The sequence below is a fragment of the Diuraphis noxia genome, unplaced genomic scaffold (genome assembly GCF_037042655.1).
Source record: "Diuraphis noxia isolate RWA-SAM2 unplaced genomic scaffold, SU_Dnox_SAM2 contig0003, whole genome shotgun sequence".
In the NCBI taxonomy this organism is placed as follows: domain Eukaryota; kingdom Metazoa; phylum Arthropoda; class Insecta; order Hemiptera; family Aphididae; genus Diuraphis; species Diuraphis noxia.
Genome location: NW_028301713.1, coordinates 33,250,350 through 33,273,024, shown reverse-complemented (window position 1 = coordinate 33,273,024; position 22,675 = coordinate 33,250,350). Strand labels below are relative to the sequence as shown.

The 22,675-nt window shown below is 26.5% G+C and overlaps 2 long non-coding RNA genes across 2 annotated transcripts in view; one reads left to right on the top strand and one right to left on the bottom strand.

Annotated features, from left to right (window-relative positions):
• Positions 1 to 6,781: 6,781 nt before the first annotated feature.
• The window catches only part of LOC149057241 (uncharacterized), a 66,042-nt gene continuing 50,148 nt past the window's right edge, over positions 6,782 to 22,675 (bottom strand). The window contains exons 19-26 of the long non-coding RNA XR_016191097.1: positions 11,082 to 11,190; positions 10,484 to 10,594; positions 9,851 to 9,962; positions 8,781 to 8,934; positions 7,990 to 8,038; positions 7,759 to 7,917; positions 7,495 to 7,678; positions 6,782 to 7,405 (exon numbers count right to left, since the gene is read on the bottom strand). This is a non-coding gene — a long non-coding RNA (uncharacterized LOC149057241). The remainder of the gene's footprint in view (positions 7,406 to 7,494; positions 7,679 to 7,758; positions 7,918 to 7,989; positions 8,039 to 8,780; positions 8,935 to 9,850; positions 9,963 to 10,483; positions 10,595 to 11,081; positions 11,191 to 22,675) is intronic.
• On the top strand, positions 13,277 to 14,382 carry LOC149057245 (uncharacterized). Its single transcript, XR_016191136.1, has 3 exons — positions 13,277 to 13,409; positions 13,490 to 13,673; positions 13,763 to 14,382. It is a non-coding gene; the product is annotated as an uncharacterized LOC149057245 (long non-coding RNA).

Below are 22,675 nucleotides of genomic sequence, written 5' to 3'. Positions count from 1 at the left end.
TATATCATAGACATATAAATATAATAGACTAGGAATTATAGCTTGGAGATTCAAGGGGATGTGTGGGTCAGATCGCAAACTCAAACCAGAAAATATTTTCAAAGTATAATAGAGCAGATTTCAACTGTGGGTCAACCTACGTTATACATTTTATATGTTTTATATCATTTCTATAATTTAGACCACGTTGTACTTTGTCTTTTTGTTTATACTTTATATTCTAAGGAACTACGGTGGAAAAAAAGAACAAAATGTGAGGCTCTTGAAACACAAATTAAGATATTATCACTGATAATATTATAGTTGTTTTAATTCCTAGTGAAAAGTGTAGATATTATTGCAAGCAATATATGAATAATTAATAACATTATAAAATTACTCTTATATTACTGAGTGTTGAAAATAAGGTGAAAATCAAATATAAATCCATATTCACTTACAAGTTTTTAGATATTTAAGCTATAACTAAACTGCAATGTTGTATATAAAACATATAGAAATGGTGGCGGAGGGTGTAAATCCCTCTACGATTCTGTATTACATATTGTGTAATACATTAGAACAGAGTTTTTAAATTGTCGGATTTAGCTCCTTTCCTTAATAATTTCTAGTTTGAACACTAATTCACTGATTAGATTTCGCAGTTTGATAACATATTATTAATTTTTTTTGACAGTATCAAATAGTTGAGTTTAATGTCTATGTCGGAAAACCGCAAATGACCAACTGTCCACTGTTCAAGATATTTACCTTTGAGGCGACTTTGTTGCACCATAATATTGTTGATGTACATTTTCTAAGAAAAAAAACGAAAAGATACAGTTAATGATGTAAGTAAAATTTTTTTACATAATTAATAATTATTTTTTTTAATTTTAATTTATTTTAATTGGGTATGTTAATGATAATTGCAGCAGCAATTTTGAGCATCTAAGAAATTTAAACTGAGAAATTGAGATACTATTTTAATAGATACGGGTGCTGTATATCATTTAATACCCAACATCTTTATTTCCAACTTCACAATATACAATCCTTAATTAATAATAATTAACAAAACCACATAACAAGATAAAATGAAATAAACAAAATTATAAAGTTTCTTGAAGAGGAGGACAAGATTGAATTAGTAATATCAAGAAATACAAAACAAATAATTAGCATATGGCTGAGAAATATGTTCATTTAAATAACAGCATAAAAATAGGTAAAAAATAAAAGAAACAATTAAGATTAATCAAAGCAATACAGTAAATAACTATTCAAAATGTGTTTCATTCTTAAAAACTCTATCCCCAGGCCCAGAATTTTCATAATTTTTAACCCACAATTTAAGGTTTTTAATCCCCAACCTCTCTTCAATAAACAATTCACACCAAATTTCAACTTATAAAACTCTGTACCATATTTAGATAACATTAAAACAATAGAAGCCATATGTTATCATCCATTATAATTATAATATATTACAATATATTGTTTATATAATAAATTCATGCAAATCATTAACAGACAAACGTGTTAATTAAGAAAATATGAAATTTATGAATTTATATATGACACATTTTTTTCCATAAACTAGATACAAGGTGGAGGAATCCATTCATAATTTTAACTGATTTTGATGCAATGTAAGTATTAAAAACAACATTCCAGTCATCATTCCACTGTATAAATGATTCAAATAAATAATGTAAAATATAAAGTTTTAAAAAATAAATGCAGGTACCGACTGAATTTTAATAACATATTGGATTCAAATTTATTTACCAGGCAAAGTTAATGACATAAATTACAACCAAACAATTATATTAGCTTCTGAACATACATATTTAAATAATTCACTTGAAACAATGTGTCGTACAGTATGTAATAACGATTTGAAACATACTACAATAATTATTTAAACTTATGAATGGTATCAAAGCATTTTTTTTTATTTTAGTTAAGCAACATCATTTATGGTCACATAAAAATTATAATGTAGCTTTGAGATCAAAAATACATAAAAATCAATAAAATAATATATGTGCCCCAAAATGTTGAGAAGTACATTTAAAAACATATTACAATACATAAGATATTAAACATATCTGCAGACGAATATTTAACTACTTATATTTTATGAAGTAACTTTAATTTTTTTCTTTAAAAACACCGCCATAATTATTCACAAATTCAAATTAAAACTTCAATTATTTTTTATCATATTATACTCATTTATATCAGTTTTGTTTTGTATTATTTTACACATAAACGACTATTTTTATGTCAAGAGAATATATTAATAAAAAGCATTTTTTTCGCATATTTTATTATGATTTGATAACATCAAATAATTCTTCATAATACATATAATGCTTGATGTATTTTGAATATATAAATTTGGTTCTTAGGTATAAATGTATAATAAACTAATTCTCAAACTTATTATTAAAATCTATATTCTACAAGTTATGTAGTTAAAATATTAATATTCATATTATCATATTATTCTTTTTATTATATTTTTTAATATAGCTAATCATTTTTAACATACCTTTCTTATTTTATTTATACAAGCAGGGTTGGGCACTTTTCAATTACAAGAATTCAATTACTTAAGTAATTTGTAATTGGTAATTAATTATAAAAATATTGATTAATTTGTAATTGGAATTGGTATAAAGAATTACAATTTTCCAATGATAAAAATTGAGAATTTAGGATTTTCTACAATGTAAAATATACATATAAATTATACAGCATAAGTTTTCAAACACTCGCCACCGATATTAAAGTATAATTTTATGATGAACATTAATACAAAATACAGATAATATAGACATGTTGACAGATATAATATTATACTTTTATACTATCTTAATTGTCCATGTTCTATGTATAAATTGACAATCGTACTGTACGATATACAAATTGTACACTACTTTATGTACAAGCTTTAGTAACCATCTCATGTCATCCGTCACTGAGTTCATAATTTTAAATACTCCAGTGCCAGTCAAGGTACATAGTCGAGAGGTTGACTAAATTGGTGGGTACTGAGTAGTTGTTGAGTGTATCAATGGACGTGTTAGATTTGAATTCAATGATAGATTATTTCATACGAAAATCGATTTTGAACGGAGATGCTGTGTGAGCATTCATGTCTAAATAATCGAATTAAAAAATTAAAAATAGCTTGGCATTAAATAATAACATCGGAAAAAAATTAAAATCAAATAGGTTAGGTCGGAATAATATCACGGAAGCAATGCTGTTTCGTCGGTTCAAAGTGGGAAAAAAAACAAAATAATTCTACTGGGAATATATGTTGAATACAAAATCGAGGGAGCTCAAGTCATCTAATAAATTTTGGGCAGTTTAATAGGTAGTTGAGTTGGTAGCCGGGTGGTTATGGCGGGGAAACATGCGCATCGGTTTGTGCGCAATTACATTGTGTCGTACACTCGTGGTTCGCCACATACTACAATGTACTTTATTTATATATTATTAAAAAAAAAGAAAAACGCCCGAGGTTGTACCTACTACCTATCTTATAATAAAAATAAAATAATGATTTCCCTCGCGGTCCTCGGGCTACAAATACCTTTTGATCTGCCCGAACCATGGAAGTTATGTAACAAAACCGCGAGCCGAGTACCAGGGTGCCATGCACAGGGGGTTGTGTTTCTGTAGTTTCCACTTGTTGGTTGATCGTTGTTCGAACGACGAGTGGTCAAGTACTAGGGATATATATGAGTATCGGCAGGGTAAACTCGTATTGTTTAGTGGGTGTGCAACTTCATACACTCGTAGTGTGTACCTAATACCCATGGACATCATTTAAGTATAAATACTTAACTAGAAAATTGCTTAGCATTATTATTAGATGACTCGAGTTCCCTCGATTTTGTATTCAAAATATATTCCCACTAGAATTATTTTGATTTTTTTCCCACTTTGAACCGAAGAAACAGCATTGCTTCCGTGATATTATTCCGACCTAACCTATTTGATTTTAATTTTTTTACGATGTTATTGATATTTAATGCCAAGCAATTTTTTAATTTTTTAATTCGATTATTTAGACATGAATGCTCACACAGCATCTCCGTTCAAAATCGATTTTCGTATGAAATAATCTATCATTGAATTCAAATCTAACACGTCCATTGATACACTCAACAACTACTCAGTACCCACCAATTTAGTCAACCTCTCGACTATGTACCTTGACTGGAGTATTTAAAATTATGAACTGAACGATGAATATATTAAAATTATTTATCTGTGTGTTTTGTTAAATTTTAACATGATAAGTTGTCTAAATAATGCTTTGATTTTCAACTTGCTTATGTTTTCTTTTAGAAAGATGAATCTAATCACCGACTTTTAAAAAGTGAAATTTAAATTTTAACTACAGTTTTCAAAATTGTTGAGGAAAACAAAATAATTTCAGAAAAAAACGTGGATTTTTAGGCATATCGGTAAATAAAATTTCGAAAAAATAGAGTTTTTTTTTTTAATAATACTAAAACTAATAATCATATTATAGAATATTTAATTAAATACGTGTAAAAAGAAAGCGGACTTAAAAGTCCTATTGGTCAGCAAAGGATTACTTATTTATGCAAATAAATTTTATTTAAATAATATTGTTGTTTATTACATATTATTACTTTTTGATTATCCTTTCATCTTTAAGGATATTTAATAGTTTCTTCAACTTCAAGTTTATGCTGTTGAAAACTTTTTCTAAATAAATAAACGCTAAATACATTGGTGGCTTATTTACTATACATATCTTTCATGGTCAACTTTACTATGCACAGTTAAACCTCCGATGATTCCTTATTTTTTCTAAACCAAAATTTAATATATTTCTGACTTCTTCTAGGTTATCATTTATATTATATATTATATATATTTATTATATCATTAGGCATTTCTAAAAATCTTTTAAGACCAACCCTTTTTCATAAAGTGTACCATTTATTATCTTAAATAATTTCCTTTTCTTGACCTAGGGTACCATTACACAATTCATTAATCTCTGCTTTTGCTTTCTATTATTTTCTCCAGTTCAGAGAAGTGTGAATATTCTTAAATATTATTTATTACAAAATATATTACAAATTAAAGGTGTTTTTTCTTTTATATTCTATTAAGAGGACGCCACGCACGCATGTGTTGTCTTCTTCGTACAAGTGCGTAGCATATTAGCAAATTGTACGCTCAGCAAATCTCGTTTATCACCTTCAATTTAAAATTTAGAGTGAATTAACCTTTAATAAAAATTAAAGGCAAGGTTATTACTGAGGGCGTCTCATGGGCTTTTTATTATATTTTAATTTTAAACCGAGTTATGAATATTTTAAAATTGTAAATTATTTTTATATCTAAAAAGACTCATAACTCGGTTTAAAATTAAAATATAATAAAAAGCCCATGAGATGCTAAATTTTAAATTAATGGAGATAATAGATAATCGTGAACTGCTGAGCGTAAAATTTGTTATGCTACGCACTTGTACGACGGAGACAACACATTCGGATGTGACGTCCTCTTAAAGTCTTAACCAGTCAAATATGCTTTTGAGTTACATGATGCATTACAAATATTGCTCATGAAATTTGAGTTATTTCTAATGGAATTACAATTTATATAAATTATAAAATTCTTTACTATAATTTTGAAAAAAGGTAGTCCTTTATACAGGAATGGGCAAATTATCAACAACAAAAAAACTAATTAATTACAAATCACAAATTACACTAAATACCAGTAATTAATTACATGATTGTAGAACATTTAATTACAAATTACAAAATTCTATTACTTATAAGTTATAACAATTACCAATTGCATAAAAAAATTGTATTAGTTATTAAATTAATTTTTAATAATATTAATATTATTATATAAAAAGTGTATAAATTTAATCAAAAAAACAAAAAAAAACATTAGAAAAATATAGGTATTCAGTGACGGATGACATGAGATGGTTACTAAAGCTTGTACATAATTTAGTGTACAATTTGTATATCGTACAGTACGATTGTCAATTTATACATAGAACATGGACAATTAAGATAGTATAAAAGTATAATATTATATCTGTCAACATGTCTATATTATCTGTATTTTGTATTAATGTTCATCATAAAATTATACTTTAATATCGGTGGCGAGTGTTTGAAAACTTATGCTGTATAATTTATATGTATATTTTACATAGTAGAAAATCCTAAATTCTAAATTTTTATCATTGGAAAATTGTAATTCTTTATACCAATTACAAATACAAATTAATCAATATTTTTATAATTAATTACCAATTACAAATTACTTAAGTAATTGAATTCTTGTAATTGAAAAGTGCCCAACCCTGCTTGTATAAATAAAATAAGAAAGGTATGTTAAAAATGATTAGCTATATTAAAAAATATAATAAAAAGAATACTATGATAATATGAATATTAATATTTTAACTACATAACTTGTAGAATATAGATTTTAATAATAAGTTTGAGAATTAGTTTATTATACATTTATACCTAAGAACCAAATTTATATATTCAAAATACATCAAGCATTATATGTATTATGAAGAATTATTTGATGTTATCAAATCATAATAAAATATGCGAAAAAAATGCTTTTTATTAATATATTCTCTTGACATAAAAATAGTCGTTTATGTGTAAAATAATACAAAACAAAACTGATATAAATGAGTATAATATGATAAAAATAATAATATGCAAAACATAAGCAAAATAATGCATGTTAAAAAAAATTGATTAAATTATATTAATAACAATGAGCTATTTTTAATTACAAACATTTTTGAGAACAGTTAACAACTATATTATGATCCATGTGTTCTGGCATCATATTTGTACCACTGTCAGTTAATATGTTTTTATATGTGCTAAATGACCGTTCAACGTCAACTGAAGTTACGGGAAAATCAATCGATATATCATCAAATATTCTTTATTGTGCAAAATATTCTTTATATTCTTTTATCTTGAAATATTATCAAATATGCTAAAAAAACTTTTGCCATTAATTAACCGGTTTCATAATTTGTAAAGATTTCTAACCCCCACTTTACTGCATAGCCTCAAAAAAATATGTAAAAGAATATAATTCCGGCCCCTGCTCATGATCATTTGTTTTATATGTGTAATATATATTAATTTATGGAAGAATGCTTAAACAAAAATTTAATAACTGTAGGTATGATTTTAATTCATCTTTATAGGAGGTGTGTATGGTTTCTGTTGATGTATCTTGTGTTGCTGGCAAATGAATTGATACATTTTCTAATAAATATGACTTTAGTGTTGAAGTTTTGAAATAAATGATGAACTGATTGTGGCTTTACTTTGTTTTGCAGATATCTAGTGGTGGGCAGCTGAAACATAATACAAAATATAATTGAAGGTTTAATTTGAATTTGTGAATAATTATGGCGGTGTTTTTAAAGAAAAAAATTAAAGTTACTTCATAAAATATAAGTAGTTAAATATTCGTCTGCAGATATGTTTAATATCTTATGTATTGTAATATGTTTTTAAATGTACTTCTCGACATTTTGGGGCACATATATTATTTTATTGATTTTTATGTATTTTTGATCTCAAAGCTACATTATAATTTTTATGTGACCATAAATGATGTTGCTTAACTAAAATAAAAAAAAATGCTTTGATACCATTCATAAGTTTAAATAATTATTGTAGTATGTTTCAAATCGTTATTACATACTGTACGACACATTGTTTCATGTGAATTATTTAAATATGTATGTTCAGAAGCTAATATAATTGTTTGGTTGTAATTTATGTCATTAACTTTGCCTGGTAAATAAATTTGAATCCAATATGTTATTAAAATTCAGTCGGTACCTGCATTTATTTTTTAAAACTTTATATTTTACATTATTTATTTGAATCATTTATACAGTGGAATGACTGGAATGTTGTTTTTAATACTTACATTGCATCTACATCAGTTAAAATTATGAATGGATTCCTCCACCTTGTATCTAGTTAATGGAAAAAAATGTGTCATATATAAATTCATAAATTTCATATTTTCTTAATTAACACGTTTGTCTGTTAATGATTTGCATGAATTTATTATATAAATAATATATTATAATTATAATGGATGATAACATATGGCTTCTATTGTTTTAATGTTATCTAAATATGGTACAAAGTTTTGTAAGTTGAAATTTGGTGTGAATTGTTTATTGAAGAGAGGTTGAGGATTAAAAACCTTAAATTGTGGGTTAAAAATTATGAAAATTCTGGGCCTGGGGATAAAGTTTTTAAGAATGAAACACATTTTGAATAGTTATTTACTGTATTGCTTTGATTAATCTTAATTGTTTCTTTTATTTTTTACCTATTTTTATGCTGTTATTTAAATGAACATATTTCTCAGCCATATGCTAATTATTTGTTTCGTATTTCTTGATATTACTAATTCAATCTTGTCCTCCTCTTCAAGAAACTTTATAATTTTGTTTATTTCATTTTATCTTGTTATGTGGTTTTGTTAATTATTATTAATTAAGGATTGTATATTGTGAAGTTGGAAATAAAGATGTTGGGTATTAAATGATATACAGCACCCGTATCTATTAAAATAGTATCTCAATTTCTCAGTTTAAATTTCTTAGATGCTCAAAATTGCTGCTGCAATCATCATTAACATACCCAATTAAAATAAATTAAAATTAAAAAAAATAATTATTAATTATGTAAAAAAATTTTACTTACATCATTAACTGTATGTTTTCGTTTTTTTTCTTAGAAAATGTACATCAACAATATTATGGTGCAACAAAGTCGCCTCAAAGGTAAATATCTTGAACAGTGGACAGTTGGTCATTTGCGGTTTTCCAACATAGACATTAAACTCAACTATTTGATACTGTCAAAAAAAATTAATAATATGTTATCAAACTGCGAAATCTAATCAGTGAATTAGTGTTCAAACTAGAAATTATTAAGGAAAGGAGCTAAATCCGACAATTTAAAAACTCTGTTCTAATGTATTCCACACTATGTAATACAGAATCGTAGAGGGATTTACACCCTCCGCCACCATTTCTATATGTTTTATATACTACATTGCAGTTTAGTTATAGCTTAAATAGCTAAAAACTTGTAAGTGAATATGGATTTATATTTGATTTTCACCTTATTTTCAACACTCAGTAATATAAGAGTAATTTTATAATGTTATTAATTATTCATATATTGCTTGCAATAATATCTACACTTTTCACTAGGAATTAAAACAACTATAATATTATCAGTGATAATATCTTAATTTGTGTTTCAAGAGCCTCACATTTTGTTCTTTTTTTCCACCGTAGTTCCTTAGAATATAAAGTATAAACAAAAAAACAAAGTACAACGTGGTCTAAATTATAGAAATGATATAAAACATATAAAATGTATAACGTAGGTTGAGCCACAGTTGAAATCTGCTCTATTATACTTTGAAAATATTTTCTGGTTTGAGTTTGTGATCTGACCCACACATCCCCTTGAATCTCCAAGCTATAATTCCTAGTCTATTATATTTATATGTCTATGATATACATATACATCACTCGTACAGTGCCATTTCAATAATCAAATATTCATATTGTAAAAATAAAATGTACAATCATGTCAGGTTATTGGCCTTCACAAAAGATCTTTTACTTAAAAAATGGAATAACCTAATGAAAAAGACAACATACTTACAGTTTCATATAAAGTAATTAAAAAAATATATTTGAGGGAACATTAAGCTTAAATATAACTTATTTTCAACTAAAAGCCTTATCTTGTCGTACCAAATCTAGTTTGCCATTCTTCTCTGTTAAAACTTTAAAAGCCAGTCCTTCTCATGTCTATTTCTACATGTCGACTATAGTCAGCTTGTTATATCAATTCTTCTATATATGCCTACATTAAACATATAATTTTGGATATTTTAATGTATATACTTGACACATTTTAAAAATTTTTAAGGCTTATTTATACTGTTCTATGATAAATCAGAAGTTAAAAACCATATTTAAATAGTATATAAATATAATTATAATTACTTATGATATAATGCTTATATATTAATTTATAATACAAGTATTATTTTTTCACCAACAGTTAAATCAACTTGTCACATTACTTATAATTTTAAAAAAATACTATTCTATAGTTGTATGGTGTATAAATATATAATGAATAGGATACAGATATATGTGTTTAAATTAGAAAAATATGTGTTAAAAAATTCAAAATATTTATTAAGTTAAAGTGATTTATTAAATTATGCTTCTACCTAGGATATCTTAAAAAAAAATTTAACAAGTTGTGTTTTTCACAAAATAAGCAAAATAAAATATAGCTTATTTAGGTATAGTTGAAAATCGTGTCCAATAAATCTATCATATGCCAAAAGTTAAGAAAATGACAAAACCATTTACTTGAATTCGACTTCAATAACTTAATACAAAACTTTTGCTCGGCTCTTCTTATTTTTAAATGTTTTTAGCTTCCAGTTTTATAGGGTATCCAATTACTTACTTAATACATATCTAAAACAAATAAATAAATCATTAAAAAAAACTATTTCTCCATAAATTATGATGAGAAAAAAAAATATTATAAAAATATATAAATAAAATATAACTGAATTAATCAGTTGAAATAATGTCTACTTCATCACCTTGCTTTACTTATTTTTACATGGCTAATGTTTTTGTATCTATTTTTATAGCCTTATATATGGTAGGTACAAATGTACATTTTTACTACCTAGATACTTAACTAAATCATTTTAGTTAAGAATTAGTGTTAAAAACTGTCTCAATACCAGAATAAAACAGATAAAAAAAATATACAAAATCATAGGTTTTTTTTTTTAAATTATTAAATAGGTAAGTAACTAACAAATGTATAAATTAGATACAAATATATAATGTAAAAATTATTAGTTAGGTTATTAATTATATATAATATAATATAATTTGTTCTTCTGATTGGAATATAAGATATTTTGCTATGAACTGTCATTATACATACCTCAACAGCATTAGCGATTTGGACACCGAGTCTTTAAGTTCTACGGTCATTGGATTGTTGTATGTATCAGCTAAGACTAGGATATGCCCTTCCTCTGTTCCATATTAACCTAGAAAATTGAACTGTATACAATCTTTTCGTTTTAAACATTAAAATATTAGTCAGGTGTACATTCACACTCTTGTCGACACCTAGTTAACATGATAATTATGCTAGTTAAGACCCATTTTAGTTCAAGCCTAATGAACGCTCGATGAATTAGGTATGATAACGGATCGATGCAGTTGGTACAATGTTTGTCAGCAGTGCATCTTCCCATTACATGTCTAAGCTCCAAGCACTCAGGACTAAATTGACAAATACGTACCAAAATCAGAGGTAAATGTTTGGGTGGCTCTACAAAGTTAATCGAATTTTAATAACATATCTAATTAAGTGTATTTTACTATTATGTTCTCTTAAAATAACTTTGTTTGGTAGCTTGGTTAGGGTGGTTTAACGGGTGAAAAGAATTCTTCATTGCTAATAGATAAGCCTTGTGCAATCTTATCACACGGGGATGAATCGATAAATTATTTTAGGTAACAAGCATAGATATTATAAAAATGGATAGGACAAGTTGCGTATGCTGACTTCGCAAGAGGTTGCGGTCTTTTTTGGGGAAGAAAGTTCAATATCTACGATAGAGAGATAAACTATATAAGAGTTCTTTATGAAAGTTAGATAACAAAAATTGATATTTTAAGATTCTAATGTTATCTTCGATAAAAATATGAAATAACAATATATTTTCCGTTTAACACTATATTATAGATTTTTATTGTTTTAAAATTGTATAATTCTTATTAGTATATAATATTAATTATTACTTAAAAACTTCTTCTCCTCTTCTGATTGATAACATTTTGCTACAGTTATCAATAATAAATAAATCTTTATAACCTCAAAAATGTTATCAATTTATTTTTTTTAATAAGCCCGATGTCCTATCCATTCTTATATTAGGTATCATAAAATATTATTGAAGCAAAACTCGCCACTCCACATTAATTGTTTTTATTTCGTTGCGGACTAATTAATGCTGTAAGCTTGGCGGTAAGGCATGATGTTAGGAACGCTTTATCGCTGAAATGTCCGCTTGAGACCAGCCCGCCAAAGTTAAAAAAAATTTTATGTTTATATTTTTTTTATTCGATGGTGTAGTTAGTAATTTTGTATAAGTACGCGGCCTGTAAATAAAGTAATGTAAAATGTACTGTTATTAACTGGTAATACAATTATGTATTATGTTAAAATTTGTTTTTTTTATTATTTCATTTCGTAGTTTGTATATCTTGTGTTTAAGTAAATTGTAATTCTCTACCTTCAACCATAGAAAATTAATGTTCTATGCTTTTACACAAGTTTGTCTTATACCGTTATAGAAGGTCGATAATTAAATGTATATATTAAGAAAGTACTATTATACTCTAAATTAATATCTGAAAAACTGCATACAATATTATTGAATATACATCTTTAAAAAAAATATATTATCCGTGATCTGTCCATCAATCAAATATTTTATATTTTATAATGTTCTTGTCGCACATTTATCAACCAGAATGATGTTGTAACAGCATAAAAATAGGTAAAAAATAAAAGAAACAATTAAGATTAATCAAAGCAATACAGTAAATAACTATTCAAAATGTGTTTCATTCTTAAAAACTCTATCCCCAGGCCCAGAATTTTCATAATTTTTAACCCACAATTTAAGGTTTTTAATCCCCAACCTCTCTTCAATAAACAATTCACACCAAATTTCAACTTATAAAACTCTGTACCATATTTAGATAACATTAAAACAATAGAAGCCATATGTTATCATCCATTATAATTATAATATATTACAATATATTGTTTATATAATAAATTCATGCAAATCATTAACAGACAAACGTGTTAATTAAGAAAATCTGAAATATATGAATTTATCCACATTTATCCCAGAAATTTAATTATGTCTACAGATAAAATGTTTGGACACATTTTTTCCCATAAACTAGATACAAGGTGGAGGAATCCATTCATAATTTTAACTGATGTAGATGCAATGTAAGTATTAAAAACAACATTCCAGTCATTCCACTGTATAAATGATTCAAATAAATAATGTAAAATATAAAGTTTTAAAAAATAAATGCAGGTACCGACTGAATTTTAATAACATATTGGATTCAAATTTATTTACCAGGCAAAGTTAATGACATAAATTACAACCAAACAATTATATTAGCTTCTGAACATACATATTTAAATAATTCACATGAAACAATGTGTCGTACAGTATGTAATAACGATTTGAAACATACTACAATAATTATTTAAACTTATGAATGGTATCAAAGCATTTTTTTTTATTTTAGTTAAGCAACATCATTTATGGTCACATAAAAATTATAATGTAGCTTTGAGATCAAAAATACATAAAAATCAATAAAATAATATATGTGCCCCAAAATGTCGAGAAGTACATTTAAAAACATATTACAATACATAAGATATTAAACATATCTGCAGACGAATATTTAACTACTTATATTTTATGAAGTAACTTTAATTTTTTTCTTTAAAAACACCGCCATAATTATTCACAAATTCAAATTAAACCTTCAATTATATTTTGTATTATGTTTCAGCTGCCCACCACTAGATATCTGCAAAACAAAGTAAAGCCACAATCAGTTCATCATTTATTTCAAAACTTCAACACTAAAGTCATATTTATAAGAAAATGTATCAATTCATTTGCCAGCAACACAAGATACATCAACAGAAACCACCTCCTATAAAGATGAATTAAAATCATACCTACAGTTATTAAATTTTTGTTTAAGCATTCTTCCATAAATTAATAAATATTACACATATAAAACAAATGATCATGAGCAGAGGCCGGAATTATATTCTTTTACATATTTTTTTGAGGCTATGCAGTAAAGTGGGGGTTAGAAATCTTTACAAATTATGAAACCGGTTAATTAATGGCAAAAGTTTTTTTAGCATATTTGATAATATTTCAAGATAAAAGAATATAAAGAATATTTTGCACAATAAAGAATATTTGATGATATATCGATTGATTTTCCCGTAACTTCAGTTGACGTTGAACGGTCATTTAGCACATATAAAAACATATTAACTGACAGTGGTACAAATATGATGCCAGAACACATGGATCATAATATAGTTGTTAACTGTTCTCAAAAATGTTTGTAATTAAAAATAGCTCATTGTTATTAATATAATTTAATCAATTTTTTTTAACATGCATTATTTTGCTTATGTTTTGCATATTATTATTTTTTATCATATTATACTCATTTATATCAGTTTTGTTTTGTATTATTTTACACATAAACGACTATTTTTATGTCAAGAGAATATATTAATAAAAAGCATTTTTTTCGCATATTTTATTATGATTTGATAACATCAAATAATTCTTCATAATACATATAATGCTTGATGTATTTTGAATATATAAATTTGGTTCTTAGGTATAAATGTATAATAAACTAATTCTCAAACTTATTATTAAAATCTATATTCTACAAGTTATGTAGTTAAAATATTAATATTCATATTATCATAGTATTCTTTTTATTATATTTTTTAATATAGCTAATCATTTTTAACATACCTTTCTTATTTTATTTATACAAGCAGGGTTGGGCACTTTTCAATTACAAGAATTCAATTACTTAAGTAATTTGTAATTGGTAATTAATTATAAAAATATTGATTAATTTGTATTTGTAATTGGTATAAAGAATTACAATTTTCCAATGATAAAAATTTAGAATTTAGGATTTTCTACTATGTAAAATATACATATAAATTATACCGCATAAGTTTTCAAACACTCGCCACCGATATTAAAGTATAATTTTATGATGAACATTAATACAAAATACAGATAATATAGACATGTTGACAGATTTAATATTATACTTTTATACTATCTTAATTGTCCATGTTCTATGTATAAATTGACAATCGTACTGTACGATATACAAATTGTACACTACATTATGTACAAGCTTTAGTAACCATCTCATGTCATCCGTCACTGAATACCTATATTTTTCTAATGTTTTTTTTTGTTTTTTTGATTAAATTTATACACTTTTTATATAATAATATTAATATTATTAAAAATTAATTTAATAACTAATACAATTTTTTTATGCAATTGGTAATTGTTATAAGTAATAGAATTTTGTAATTTGTAATTAAATGTTCTACAATCATGTAATTAATTACTGGTATTTAGTGTAATTTGTGATTTGTAATTAATTAGTTTTTTTGTTGTTGATAATTTGCCCATTCCTGTATAAAGGACTACCTTTTTTCAAAATTATAGTAAAGAATTTTATAATTTATATAAATTGTAATTCCATTAGAAATAACTCAAATTTCATGAGCAATATTTGTAATGCATCATGTAACTCAAAAGCATATTTGACTGGTTAAGACTTTAAGAGGACGTCACATCCGAATGTGTTGTCTCCGTCGTACAAGTGCGTAGCATAGCAAATTTTACGCTCAGCAGTTCACGATTATCTATTATCTCCATTAATTTAAAATTTAGCATCTCATGGGCTTTTTATTATATTTTAATTTTAAACCGAGTTATGAGTCTTTTTAGATATAAAAATAATTTACAATTTTAAAATATTCATAACTCGGTTTAAAATTAAAATATAATAAAAAGCCCATGAGACGCCCTCAGTAATAACCTTGCCTTTAATTTTTATTAAAGGTTAATTCACTCTAAATTTTAAATTGAAGGAGATAAACGAGATTTGCTGATCGTACAATTTGCTAATATGCTACGCACTTGTACGAAGAAGACAACACGTGCGTGCGTGGCGTCCTTTTAATAGAATATAAAAGAAAAAAAACCTTTAATTTATAATATATTTTGTAATAAATAATATTTAATAATATTCACACTTCTCTGAACTGGAGAAAATAATAGAAAGCAAAAGCAGAGATTAATGAATTGTGTAATCGTACCCTAGGTCTAGAAAAAGGAAATTATTTAAGATAATAAATGATACACATTATGAAAAAGGGTTGGTCTTAAAAGATTTTGAGAAATGCCTAATGATATAATATAAATGATAACCTAGGTTTAACTGTGCATAGTAAAGTTGACCATGAAAGATATGTATAGTAAATAAGCCACCAATGTATTTAGCGTTTATTTATTTAGAAAAAGTTTTCAACAGCATAAACTTGAAGTTGAAGAAACTATTAAATATCCTTAATGATGAAAGGATAATCCAAATGTAATAATATGTAATAAACAACAATATTATTTAAATAAAATTTATTTGCATAAATATGTAATCCTTTGCTGACCAATAGGACTTTTAAGTCCGCTTTCTTTTTCCACGTATTTAATTAAATATTCTATAATATGATTATTAGTTTTAGTATTATTAAAAAAAAACTCTATTTTTTCGAAATTTTATTTTCCGATTTGCCTAAAAATCCACGTTTTTTTCTGAAATTATTTTGTTTTCCTCAACAATTTTGAAAACTGTAGTAAAAATTTAAATTTCACTTTTTAAAAGTAGGTGATTAGATTCATCTTTCTAAAAGAAAACATAAGCAAGTTGAAAATCAAAGCATTATTTAGACAACTTATCATGTTAAAATTTAACAAAACACACAGATAAATAATTTTAATATATTCATCGTTCAGTTCATAATTTTAAATACTCCAGTCAAGGTACATAGTCGAGAGGTTGACTAAATTGGTGGGTACTGAGTAGTTGTTGAGTGTATCATTGGACGTGTTAGATTTGAATTCAATGATAGATTATTTCATACGAAAATCGATTTTGAACGGAGATGCTGTATGAGCATTCATGTCTAAATAATCGAATTAAAAAATTAAAAATAGCTTGGCATTAAATATCAATAACATCGGAAAAAAATTAAAATCAAATAGGTTAGGTCGGAATAATATCACGGAAGCAATGCTGTTTCGTCGGTTCAAAGTGGGAAAAAAAACAAAATAATTCTACTGGGAATATATGTTGAATACAAAATCGAGGGAGCTCAAGTCATCTAATAAATTTTGGGCAGTTTAATAGGTAGTTGAGTTGGTAGCCGGGTGGTTATGGCGGGGAAACATGCGCATCGGTTTGTGCGCAATTACATGGTGTCGTACACTCGTGGTTCGCCACCTACTACAATGTACTTTATTTATATATTATTAAAAAAAAAGAAAAACGCCCGAGGTTGTACCTACTACCTATCTTATAATAAAAATAAAATAATGATTTCCCTCGCGGTCCTCGGGCTACAAATACCTTTTGATCTGCCCGAACCATGGAAGTTATGTAACAAAACCGCGAGCCGAGTACCAGGGTGCCATGCACAGAGGGTTGCGTTTCTCTGGTTCATACTGGATTCCTTCTTGTTGCTTTGACAGACCAGCGCACGGCAAATCGTTTGATCGACCCGAACAATGGAAATGAGGTAACAAAACCGCGAGCCGAGTACCAGGGTGCCATGCACAGAGGGTTGCGTTTCTCTAGTTTCCACTTGTTTTTTGATCGTTGTTCGAACGACGAGTGGTCAAGTACCAGTGATAAATATGAGTATCGGCAGGGTAAACTCGTATTGTTTAGTGGGTGTGCAACTTCATACACTCGTAGTGTGTATTCAATACCCATGGACATCATTTAAGTATAAATACTTAACTAGAAAATTGCTTTTCATTAAATATGAATAACATTGTAAAATAATTAAAATCAAACTCTTAGGTTAGGTCAAAATAAATTCACGGGAGCAATGCTGTGTCGTCGGTTGAAAATGGAAAAAAAAAAGTCAAAATAATTATAATGGGAATATATTTTGAATATATAACAGTATACTTATGGGCAAGCTGTGGTGAATTAATTTTTATCCAACAACACATTCATCATAAAATGATATTATGATTGCCTATTAAAATGTATATAATTCATTGTTTATTTTTTTTATTTATGGGAAACAGTATTATTCTAAAAAATGTGTTCAGCGTTTCAAACTTATTGGGAGCTCGAGTCATCTAATAAATGTTGGGCAGTTTAATAGGTAGTTGAGTTGTAGCCGGGTGGTTATGGCGGGGAAACATGCGCATCGGTTTGTGCGCAATTACATCGTGTCGTACACTAGTGGTGCGCCACCTACTACAATGTACTTTATTTATATATTATTAAAAAAAAAAAGAAAAAACGCCCGAGGTTGTTCCTACTACCTATCTTATAATAAAAATAAAATAATGATTTCCCTCGCGGTCCTCGGGCTACAAATACCTTTTGATCTGCCCGAACCAGGGAAGTTATGTAACAAAACCGCGAGCCGAGTACCAGGGTGCCATGCACAGAGGGTTGCGTTTCTCTGGTTCATACTGGATTCCTTCTTGTTGCTTTGACAGACCAGCGCACGGCACATCGTGTGATCGACCCGAACAATGGAAATGAGGTAACAAAACCGCGAGCAGCGTATCAGGAATCCATGCACTGGTGGTTGCGTTTCCCTATTTTTTACTTGTTATTATTCGTTAGTTGGATTCTATATGACTTCTCTCGCGATCTTCCGTCTACGAATACCGTTTGATCTTCCCGCACCGTGGTTTTAGATGTGACAAAACCGCGAGCCGAGTACCAGGGTGCCATGCACAGGGGGTTGCGTTTCTGTAGTTTCCACTTGTTGGTTGATCGTTGTTCGAACGACGAGTGGTCAAGTACTAGGGATATATATGAGTATCGGCAGGGTAAACTCGTATTGTTTAGTGGGTGTGCAACTTCATACACTCGTAGTGTGTACCTAATACCCATGGACATCATTTAAGTATAAATACTTAACTAGAAAATTGCTTAGCATTATTATTAGATGACTCGAGTTCCCTCGATTTTGTATTCAAAATATATTCCCACTAGAATTATTTTGATTTTTTTCCCACTTTGAACCGAAGAAACAGCATTGCTTCCGTGATATTATTCCGACCTAGCCTATTTGATTTTAATTTTTTTACGATGTTATTGATATTTAATGCCAAGCAATTTTTTAATTTTTTAATTCGATTATTTAGACATGAATGCTCACACAGCATCTCCGTTCAAAATCGATTTTCGTATGAAATAATCTATCATTGAATTCAAATCTAACACGTCCATTGATACACCCAACAACTACTCAGTACCCACCAATTTAGTCAACCTCTCGACTATGTACCTTGACTGGAGTATTTAAAATTATGAACTGAACGATGAATATATTAAAATTATTTATCTGTGTGTTTTGTTAAATTTTAACATGATAAGTTGTCTAAATAATGCTTTGATTTTCAACTTGCTTATGTTTTCTTTTAGAAAGATGAATCTAATCACCTACTTTTAAAAAGTGAAATTTAAATTTTTACTACAGTTTTCAAAATTGTTGAGGAAAACAAAATAATTTCAGAAAAAAACGTGGATTTTTAGGCATATCGGTAAATAAAATTTCGAAAAAATAGAGTTTTTTTTTTTAATAATACTAAAACTAATAATCATATTATAGAATATTTAATTAAATACGTGTAAAAAGAAAGCGGACTTAAAAGTCCTATTGGTCAGCAAAGGATTACATATTTATGCAAATAAATTTTATTTAAATAATATTGTTGTTTATTACATATTATTACTTTTTGATTATCCTTTCATCTTTAAGGATATTTAATAGTTTCTTCAACTTCAAGTTTATGCTGTTGAAAACTTTTTCTAAATAAATAAACGCTAAATACATTGGTGGCTTATTTACTATACATATCTTTCATGGTCAACTTTACTATGCACAGTTAAACCTCCGATGATTCCTTATTTTTTCTAAACCAAAATTTAATATATTTCTGACTTCTTCTAGGTTATCATTTATATTATATATTATATATATTTATTATATCATTAGGCATTTCTAAAAATCTTTTAAGACCAACCCTTTTTCATAAAGTGTACCATTTATTATCTTAAATAATTTCCTTTTCTTGACCTAGAGTACCATTACACAATTCATTAATCTCTGCTTTTGCTTTCTATTATTTTCTCCAGTTCAGAGAAGTGTGAATATTATTAAATATTATTTATTACAAAATATATTACAAATTAAAGGTGTTTTTTCTTTTATATTCTATTAAGAGGACGCCACGCACGCATATGTTGTCTTCTTCGTACAAGTGCGTAGCATATTAGCAAATTGTACGCTCAGCAAATCTCGTTTATCTCCTTCAATTTAAAATTTAGAGTGAATTAACCTTTAATAAAAATTAAAGGCAAGGTTATTACTGAGGGCGTCTCATGGGCTTTTTATTATATTTTAATTTTAAACCGAGTTATGAATATTTTAAAATTGTAAATTATTTTTATATCTAAAAAGACTCATAACTTGGTTTAAAATTAAAATATAATAAAAAGCCCATGAGATGCTAAATTTTAAATTAATGGAGATAATAGATAATCGTGAACTGCTGAGCGTAAAATTTGCTATGCTACGCACTTGTACGACGGAGACAACACATTCGGATGTGACGTCCTCTTAAAGTCTTAACCAGTCAAATATGCTTTTGAGTTACATGATGCATTACAAATATTGCTCATGAAATTTGAGTTATTTCTAATGGAATTACAATTTATATAAATTATAAAATTCTTTACTATAATTTTGAAAAAAGGTAGTCCTTTATACAGGAATGGGCAAATTATCAACAACAAAAAAACTAATTAATTACAAATCACAAATTACACTAAATACCAGTAATTAATTACATGATTGTAGAACATTTAATTACAAATTACAAAATTCTATTACTTATAAGTTATAACAATTACCAATTGCATAAAAAAATTGTATTAGTTATTAAATTAATTTTTAATAATATTAATATTATTATATAAAAAGTGTATAAATTTAATCAAAAAAACAAAAAAAAACATTAGAAAAATATAGGTATTCAGTGACGGATGACATGAGATGGTTACTAAAGCTTGTACATAATTTAGTGTACAATTTGTATATCGTACAGTACGATTGTCAATTTATACATAGAACATGGACAATTAAGATAGTATAAAAGTATAATATTATATCTGTCAACATGTCTATATTATCTGTATTTTGTATTAATGTTCATCATAAAATTATACTTTAATATCGGTGGCGAGTGTTTGAAAACTTATGCTGTATAATTTATATGTATATTTTACATAGTAGAAAATCCTAAATTCTAAATTTTTATCATTGGAAAATTGTAATTCTTTATACCAATTACAAATACAAATTAATCAATATTTTTATAATTAATTACCAATTACAAATTACTTAAGTAATTGAATTCTTGTAATTGAAAAGTGCCCAACCCTGCTTGTATAAATAAAATAAGAAAGGTATGTTAAAAATGATTAGCTATATTAAAAAATATAATAAAAAGAATACTATGATAATATGAATATTAATATTTTAACTACATAACTTGTAGAATATAGATTTTAATAATAAGTTTGAGAATTAGTTTATTATACATTTATACCTAAGAACCAAATTTATATATTCAAAATACATCAAGCATTATATGTATTATGAAGAATTATTTGATGTTATCAAATCATAATAAAATATGCGAAAAAAATGCTTTTTATTAATATATTCTCTTGACATAAAAATAGTCGTTTATGTGTAAAATAATACAAAACAAAACTGATATAAATGAGTATAATATGATAAAAAATAATAATATGCAAAACATAAGCAAAATAATGCATGTTAAAAAAAATTGATTAAATTATATTAATAACAATGAGCTATTTTTAATTACAAAAATTTTTGAGAACAGTTAACAACTATATTATGATCCATGTGTTCTGGCATCATATTTGTACCACTGTCAGTTAATATGTTTTTATATGTGCTAAATGACCGTTCAACGTCAACTGAAGTTACGGAAAAATCAATCGATATATCATCAAATATTCTTTATTGTGCAAAATATTCTTTATATTCTTTTATCTTGAAATATTATCAAATATGCTAAAAAAACTTTTGCCATTAATTAACCGGTTTCATAATTTGTAAAGATTTCTAACCCCCACTTTACTGCATAGCCTCAAAAAAATATGTAAAAGAATATAATTCCGGCCCCTGCTCATGATCATTTGTTTTATATGTGTAATATATATTAATTTATGGAAGAATGCTTAAACAAAAATTTAATAACTGTAGGTATGATTTTAATTCATCTTTATAGGAGGTGTGTATGGTTTCTGTTGATGTATCTTGTGTTGCTGGCAAATGAATTGATACATTTTCTAATAAATATGACTTTAGTGTTGAAGTTTTTAAATAAATGATGAACTGATTGTGGCTTTACTTTGTTTTGCAGATATCTAGTGGTGGGCAGCTGAAACATAATACAAAATATAATTGAAGGTTTAATTTGAATTTGTGAATAATTATGGCGGTGTTTTTAAAGAAAAAAATTAAAGTTACTTCATAAAATATAAGTAGTTAAATATTCG